This window comes from Cyanistes caeruleus, chromosome 18 (assembly GCF_971803275.1).
Source record: "Cyanistes caeruleus chromosome 18, bCyaCae1.hap1.1, whole genome shotgun sequence".
NCBI classification, from domain to species: Eukaryota; Metazoa; Chordata; class Aves; order Passeriformes; family Paridae; genus Cyanistes; species Cyanistes caeruleus.
This window is the reverse complement of record NC_141718.1, coordinates 9,538,739-9,544,778: the sequence shown is the minus strand read 5'-3', so window position 1 is coordinate 9,544,778 and position 6,040 is coordinate 9,538,739.

The following is a 6,040-nucleotide window of genomic DNA, read 5'->3' as shown; positions in this document are numbered from 1 at the left end:
GCCTGCCTTCAGCTGCCCCATTTGATGATGCTCCCTGCACTGTGCTTCTGGTGGGATCCAGGCACCCATCCCATGGGCACTGTCCTTATCTGAGGTCCAAACTGGCCTCAGACCATGGCTGTGGGCTCAGGCTGGGCACCACATCCAAATAACTCCACCAGCCGAGGGGAGCACGGCTCTCCCCCCTCAGCTCTGTGTGAGCTGGGCTGGAGTTTGTAACGTCCAGCTGTCATCACTGGCATTTGTCAAATGAAGTGACCACTCTCGGGACAGGTACTATTTCAAAAGTGGACATCACTTTAAAAAAGTGCTAATGTACAAGGCTGTCAGGTCCTGGCCTCAGGAGCAAGATCAGGTCTCTGATGTTTGGGGGAGAGATAAGGCGCCGGCGCGGTGGCCGAGCGTGGCCGCTCCCCGCCAGGCCCTGGGCTCTTTAGGAGAGTCACTCAGCAAAGTGCACACCAGGCTGGTCCTTCCCAGATGTTTGATCTCCTCCTCAGCAGCTGGGAGGGAGCTCCAGCCTGCTCAGCTGGTCCCCAGCATCTCCCAGAGCTTCACCTCCACTGCGTGATGGAGCCTGAAAATCAGGGGCAGCAAAGCCTCAGGCAGGTTCAGGGAGTTAAAGCACAGTGAAAACCTTCTGGAGTTAAAACCTCAGAGGTTTCAGGTCACTTCCCAAGAAACCTGTGCTAGAGGAGTTATTTCACAGAACAGGCAGTGGCTTGTGCTGCTGCTGCTGCCCCTGAGTGCTCTGCTCACCAAGGGCTGCTTCATCCGAAGAGTTTGAGGGCTTTTCCCAAAACCAGGAGACCTCTGAAGGTGGGGAGGGAAGGCATAAACCTTCCCCGTGGTCACCTTTTGTCCCCAGCAGGGCTCAGGGACACGCCAGACCCAGCTCAGCTGAGTGAAGGGCGCTGGGGCAGAGGCCTCACTCGGCCCCTGGAACCTGCTTCACCTCGATTTGGGAGAGCAAGAAAGGGAATACCCCAAAACTGGAGCTCAACACATCCATGTTGCCCTCCCACTTGTCGTTCTGGAGCCAGCCGAGCCCCAGGGCAGAGGCTCTGAGGAATTTTAGGGATTATCCAGCTGGTTTTGTGTATTAGCTCCTGGCCTGGCTGGAACAGGAACAAAAAGCATGAAGCAGCCTCTGCCTGAGGAAGGGACTCCACGGAATCAACTCAGCGGGACAGGGAATGGCTTCACTCCATCCCTGGGCCCAGCATTTCCTGCAGGGCATCCCTCTGAATGCTGCTCCCCAAACACCAGCAGCACCCAGGGCAGGGCATTTCTACCCCAAAAAATAACACAGCCAAGCAAACAACACCTTCCTACCCCTTCTCCCTGTGGAAAAGAATTCCACCGAGCCCAGGGAATGCTCACCTTGCCAGCACCCAATGCAGCATTTCCACAGCTACTGCAGTCCCAGGGCTTTACATAGGATTTACCACCCCAGGGAGGGAAAGTCCTGCCCTTTCTCTAATTACTGCTAGCTTGTCCAGCTAATTAATTCTCTCTCCTTCCTTCCTGGGTGTTTTACCTGCTGTGCTCATCAGGACATCCCATTCTTCTTCTTAAAATCAGTGGAGATCAACTTCCTCATGTCTCTCCAGTGTGTGGAGTCCTACAGTTGGTCTGTGGTGCATGGCTGGAAATAAAATGACATTTAAAAAGCATTTTCCCTAAATAGTGTTGTATTTACCATGGAAACATGGACAAGTGAAACCCAAAGAATCAAAACAATGCCACACAAACACAGTGGGCACCTCCCTGATTGTTGATTGTTGGGTGTTTTTTTGCAAATGATCATTTTAGGGAAATCCCGTGGCTGGGGAAATCTATTTAAATCAGAATTATTTTTTTTTTTTAAATGGCAAAATTCATATTCATGGGTAAGGAAATATATCTGTTTATTTAAATTAGAAGGGCAATTCTTGATTCCTTCTTAATAAAAGGAGGTCGTGATGGGAGAGCAGAGTTTTGCATTAATCTGTAGAAAAAAAGTGAATCAATCAAGTATCCAAGATAAGCAGCCCAGAAAAGCTCTCCAAGGCAGGGTGTCAGGCCAGGAAGGTTCTGTGTTCTGCAAGGAAAACTGAAATCAAAAGCTGAAGCCCTGCAAATTCCAAGCAAAGCCAAGGCACGCATATTTAAGTGAGGGTGATTAACTCTGGCACAGCTCTCCATGGGAAGTGATGGATTTGCCATCTCTGGATGTCTTCAAAGCACATCTGGATGATTCCAGGGGCTGGATGTGACCTTCCCTGGCGCTGGAATTGCTACTGTTCACCTTGCAGCTCTGCAAAAAATACTTGGAGAGACCAAATTTCTCCTCCCAGCTCTGCTTCCAACCTGCTCCGGGCTCTTACCGGAGTTATTTCTTCTCCTTGTGATTTTTGTTCTTCACCCTTGCTGGGAGTGTTAAGGGCAGGAAGGGCCTGCACGGTGCTCAGCAGGATCAGTGAGACTGATTTTAGGGTTTTATAATATTGGTTATGTAGGAATTTTCAAGGGTTATGTAGTTTTTGGTGATGATAAGAAGTCTGGGAGGATTTAATTGCCAGCAGGTTCCATGAGCACACTGACTGGAGAAAAATCTTTAAAATTCTTCCATGCAGAAATTTCTTTTCATAGGTAGCAAAAATAGGGAATTGCATAAAGAAAAAGATCAGAGGACAGAGGATTTTGCAAAAGGGAGTGGATGAGTGAACTCTGTATTGATGTAAGCATCTTAAAATACAAATCACCAAAGATGATTTTTAAAGTATCAATTTTTAAAATTATCATCTTCTGAAAAAATGAACTTATGTTCATTTAGGGTCAAAGAGCCCAAAGGGTGAGATTGCCATTGCTGAGACATCTCCAGAGGATGGAAAATCAGGAATGTTCAACCAGAACAGCACCACAGGCATGAAGAAATAGAGAGGGAGGGAACATCTGTCCAAGCTGGGCTGGATCTGTGGGCTTGAATCAGAAATGTCCTGTATTCCACAGGGATTTTTAGGAAAATGGTTAATATTAAATGTGAGGTAGAAGCAAAAGGTTTAAGCAGCTGGGCTGGGAGACAGGAGATGTCAAAGCAGAGCTGCAAGGCTTTTTTTTAATGAACCTTTTATCAAGCCAGTAGTCAAGGCTCTGTGTGAATTTTGGCTTTGAGTCGTAGGAAACAGGGGATGCATCAGGACAGGGGTGGGACAATGGATGGAGCACGAGGGATTTGCCCAGGGGAGCTGTTACATCTCCCGAGAGCTTCTTCCAGCCTGAGCCACACAATTTTGTTGCCTTTGTAGCTGCAGAGCAGGGGTGGGGGTTTGATGGATTATTAAGCATGGAGAGAAAAATTCAGGTTTTTAAAGGACATCTCCACCTGGGCACTGACTGAGTCATTCCCTTGTGCTGATGTTTTCTGTGATTTGGGCCTCTCTAGGACCTGACTTTCAGAGCTGAGCTGAGCCTAAGGTGCGGGCAAGCGATATTTTGGCATTGCTCCTCTGTCCTCTCCCTGCAAGGACCATCCCAGTGGCTTGGTGAGCCCTGAGGGGAGTGAATCCCAGCACATCCCATCCCTGCTCCCCATCCATCCCCTCAGCAGGCTCTTCCACCATCCCAACCCCGCTCTGCCGCATCCAAACCCCACCTTTATTCTTTTTCTGCTGGCAAATGCTGCAGGGAAATATCAGAGGCACCCATGTGGCGCAGGAAGGAGGCACTGGCCGTGGAAGAAACACCCAATTATTTAGCATCTGTCAGGGTTAAGCTGAATAACCCCGACATGGGGAAGGCTGGGCTTTGGGAGAGGCTCTAAAGCATCTTCGCCAGGGGAAGCACAAGCCCCGGAGCGAATGCAGCGGCCGGGGCTGCCCGGCGGGGCTCTCCGGGTCTCCAGGAATGAAAGGCAGCCGGGGATGTCCTGGCAGACGCCGGGGCCAGGGCTGGGCAGACGAGCTCTGCCCATCCATCAGAGCCCATCAGGCTCCCCGAGCCGGCCGTGGGATAAATCAAACCCAGAGGGGAAAGGGGGGGAAAAATTGTCCGAAGGGGAGCTGGGGGGGGCTGCGAGCAAGGGGGAGAAGAGGGAACGAGAAGGCAGCGCGAGGGAGAGGAAAAGCCAGATCAAAGGCAGAAATTCATCAGAGATAACGGAATTATTTATTTTTCCTGCTGCTAGTGGGGATTTTTTTTTTTTTCCCCCCTTTGAGGCCCCCCAGGCCTTCTGGGCTGCTCCGTCTCCAGCCAGTCTGTTATTCTCAGGCGTCCCATCACCCCACCCCAGGCACAAAGCAACATGTTCACTTCATCACACGGCTCTGCTCGGCACAGCGAGACCTTTTGATCTCCGTCTCTGCTGTGTTTATATGTGACAGTGCAAGAAATGTATTTACAGTACACGGGGCTCTGTTAGACACTGCCTGCCTTCATTTGAACATTAATATTGGCAGCAGGGGAGAGGGGGGGAGCAGCTCTCCTTTAATTCCCCCCTCATTTATTAAAATGTTTATTTGGAAATCCGCAGGCCCATTTATCTGGTTATTACTCAGAGCAGGATCAAATAATAACTCAGGTTCTCTGTGTCACACAAGACAAACCAAATATACGCTGGATGAGGGCTTTCAATGGCCCTTGGATCCATCCTCATGCTGGCACTCTGCCGGCTGGAGGGCCCTGGGTGGGCTCCCTGGACCTGTAATGCAGCTTTTCATCCCTAATTCCACAGGCTCAGATCCAGCCTGAGCCAGTTGCTACTGCTGGAGGAGCCCCCAAAAGCCTCCTGATAGCAGGGGGTGCCTCACTGCTCAGGGGGACTTCAGTAGAGCTTCTCCCAGCTCTGCCTGACACAGGCTCTGCTTTCCAAACTCTTGTTCCACCTCCATCACCTTTCCCAAGAGGAGATGGGTGTGTGCAGGATCAAGCCATGTCAGTAGCAACAGCTCACTCATGGAAAGCAGAGAATGCAGAGTCACCACAAAGATCCTGTTCTTAGACCCAAACTCTGGGCTCAGTCTGGTAGTTCTGCTCTCCTTCCTCTCTGTCTACCCCACTGTCCCCTTCCAATGTGCACTCCCCATCCCATCTTCTACTTCACTTTGGGTTTGCCAGCCATGGTGCACCATATTTTGAAAAATACTCATTTTGCTAATTTGCTGCTCTCAGCAGGTCTAGGCAGCATTCAGAGGGTGTAAGAACCCCTGGCACATTCTGGTGACCAGCTCAGAAAGCATTGAAGCTGCTTCTAAGTGGAGCTTGGTGTGAATTTTTGAGCAAGCAGCCTTTGGCAATGCAATGGCAAAGGGAAGGTGAGTGGGGCTCACTTCAGGTGATCACCGTGGGCTGAGGAGCCGGCAGAGATGGGCAGGAGCAATCCCCACACGGGTCCAGAAGAGAGGCTGGAGGTGCCAACCTGCAAAACACCTGAGAAAACATCTCTGCTTGAGGAAAGGAATAATTCCAGACACTGCCTTGGTGCAAGGAATGGTAAATTCAGTAAATGAGAGTGGACACGTGGGATCTCTCCATTTCACATCCCTCTCACTCGATTGGAAAGGTTGAGCAGCCATCAAATCCCAGCTTTTCTCAGCATCATGAAGGGCTTCCCATCAGCAGCTGCTTGCAAATTTGGGGTTAAAACATCCTGATTTGTGCTCTGAGAGCTCCTGCATCCCACCCACCTCCTGACCCCCAGCTCCACCCCAGCTCTGCTGCCCCACGGTCTTTCTGGGGTCTTTGGAGGTGTTAGAGGTGGTTTGTCCCATCCTTGGAAGTGTTCAAGGCCAGGCTGGATGGGGCTTGGAGCAGCCTGGTCTAGTGGAAGGTGCACCTGCCATGGCAGGGGTGGAACAAGATGTTTTTTGAAGTCCCTTTCAACCCAACAGTTCTGTGATTCTGTGGTTTAACCATGAGGTGACTCTGCCTTGGTGGGTCCCACGTGCTCCCAGTGCAGCGTGATCCCAGCGGGAGCTTCCAAACACGAACATCCATGGGATTCACCCCATCTCCAGCTCCCAAAGCCTGCAGGGAGCTGGGCTCACCCCATTCTGGGGCG